The sequence below is a fragment of the Protopterus annectens genome, chromosome 9.part0, assembly GCF_019279795.1.
Source record: "Protopterus annectens isolate FY-2018-M chromosome 9.part0, PAN1.0, whole genome shotgun sequence".
Classification (NCBI taxonomy): domain Eukaryota; kingdom Metazoa; phylum Chordata; order Ceratodontiformes; family Protopteridae; genus Protopterus; species Protopterus annectens.
Window position 1 is genome coordinate 1043683952 of NC_056743.1, and position 3206 is coordinate 1043687157.

The window sequence follows — 3206 nt, forward strand, 5'->3', positions numbered from 1 at the left end:
ACATATATACACATACAAATATACATCAATTAAACAATCACATATATACACATACAAATACATCAATTAAACAATCACATATATACACATACAAATATACATCAATTAAACAATCACATATATACACATACACATACATCAATTAAACAATCACATATATACACATACAAATACATCAATTAAACAATCACATATATACACATACAAATATACATCAATTAAACAATCACATATATACACATACAAATACATCAATTAAACAATCACATATATACACATACAAATATACATCAATTAAACAATCACATATATACACATACACATACATCAATTAAACAATCACATATATACACATACAAATACATCAATTAAACAATCACATATATACACATACAAATATACATCAATTAAACAATCACATATATACACATACACATACATCAATTAAACAATCACATATATACACATACAAATACATCAATTAAACAATCACATATATACACATACAAATATACATCAATTAAACAATCACATATATACACATACAAATACATCAATTAAACAATCACATATATACATGTACAAATATACATCAATTAAACAATCACATATATACACATACAAATACATCAATTAAACAATCACATATATACACATACAAATATACATCAATTAAACAATCACATATATACACATACACATACATCAATTAAACAATCACATATATACACATACAAATACATCAATTAAACAATCACATATATACACATACAAATACATCAATTAAACACTCACACAGTTAAAGAAATACTCCCCAATTACATTCTTCATTTAGTCTACTTGGAGACAGGGTATCAAATTTTAAAATGTGAGTATATTATTTTAAAAGCAACTGTTTCTTGATAAAAGAAATATCAAATCTAGATATTTGTATTTTTTCCAAATCAGTGCCTTGTAGCCCTTTACTTTCTCCATCATGAAACAAATCAAAATGTTCAGCTATAGCGCTCTCTGCTTTTTTATTAGCAATATCCCTCACATGCTCTAAAATTCTAGTTTTTAAAACACCTTTTTGTTACTCCAATATAAAATTTGTTGCCAGGACATCTCAAGGCATATATAACGCCTTCAGTCTTGCAAGTAAAATGGCCACAAGTTCTAAAAGAAACATTATTTATTCTAGGAAAGGTTTTTATTACATACCTGCAAGCCTTACACTTGCCACAAACAAAATGTGCCACGCATTGTCAAACTATATGGTATATTGGAAGATGGAATACTGAATTTACCTCTTACCAAAAAATTCTGTACACTTTTTCCTTTTCAATAAGAAAATGTTAGTTCTTTGTTCAACCATTCTGAGGCATCCCTTAAAGATGTCATATATTTCCAGAAATATCTAACTTGATCTATTATTTTGGGACTAAGGCAACTGTATGTTGTAACAAAAAAATATATGTTCATTTGTCTCTTTCTTATGCACAGTCCCGGTGCATTGCCCATCCTGGTTACCTTTCTGGGGTCCATTAACTCTGTGTATGAATTTCTGCCAACTATCATATATTGTCTTCCCATCATCATAGCCCCAATTTTTAAACATGTTTATAGTTTTATCTAGTTCTTGTTTAAGATACTCTTCTGTATTACATAGCTTGTACAAGCGAAAAAAATCACCAAAAAAAAGAAAAAATACTAAAAGTATTTGAACAGAAATTCCACAAAGCATAATGATTGCTGTAAAATTTTGTGATAACTGATATAGAAAAAAATCATTTATTATCCTAAAGGAAAATACATAAAACCAACAATATTATATTATCTGCTATCTAGCTGTAGTTTGTTGCCACATTTTTAGTTAAATTTATAGAATTAATATATCTCACAAGTCTTTTAACATATGCAAATAAAAACAGATGTTCTAGCTTTTAAATGGAGACTAAGATTGTATGCACTGAACAAGTAATGCTTGTTTGATGAAGCAAAGTATTTATTTTTAAAAAGTTCACTGGAAAGGTTTTGTTTGCATATTTGCTTTTCACAGACAAAAGCAATGAGTTGATACTATGGTGGTAATCAGCTGATAAACATGAGGTCAATAGTTAGCACTGTGGGAGAGGGGCAAATAAACAGAAATGCTAATTTTCAAAATGGCAAGTAAAAATGAATGAGGATCTGTGAACTTCCAATGCAAATGTATTCAGTATTGTAACTGTATTAAAAAAAGCAATTTTAATTGATTTGGTGGGAATTACCTTTAATAAGAATTGAAATGACAAAAGTTTAATTTGTTTCCCAGGTATTATGCACATATTTATTTATTTATTTGTTTTCAGACTAAGAATCAGAGAATAAATTCTATAAGGAGATAAATTATTCTGAAGTGTATCATACTGTATTAAAATATTAATGTGAAAGGCAGCAGATTGTTCTAGTTACTCAATTATTTCCATAGTTGTATATGACCTTAAAGTCAAGAAATTAACCAAAATAAACTGCATACCATTAGCAGTGTGATTGGTTGCAAAGAAACACAGGTAACTTTTGACTATATGCCTCCCCAAATAGTTAATGCTACCAGCATACCCACAAGTAACTTCTGAATATTGATGATATATACAGCCAGGAAAATAAATGCATTAATTTCCAGTATTAGTTTAAGCAACTTGTGAAAAGTATTAACATACAAATTATGGAAGTCACTATTCTATATACATATATAAATATCTACTTATTACTTCAAGACATCTGCAACAACTGGAAAGGCCGCAGAAATACCTCACTAAAAGAATCACAGGCCTAAAGCAGATGCCCTATGCTGACCGCCTTAAGAAACTCCAGCTATACTCTGTCACATATCGTCTACTCTGAGGTGATCTCTGCTTAACATACAAGGCCATGTCAAACCCAGAGCTGTTGGACATGCTACACTTAAAGAAATCCCAATCGTTCAGAGCCACATGCTCCAGAGATCTAAACCTTGTCATCACAATAAACAAAACATGCTGGAGGGATAGGTTCCTGACCCAGAGACTCCCCAGACTTTGGAATAGACTGCCCATACATGTCAAGCAGAGCACCTCTTTGGCCCTCTTCAAAAGGAACCTTGACGATTGGATGGGAGAAAGGAAATTCACCCCGGGATCATGTCAGTTGCCCTGCTAGACAGGGGTCTAGGGAAGTAAATAGTGTGGGAAGAAATAGCCAGG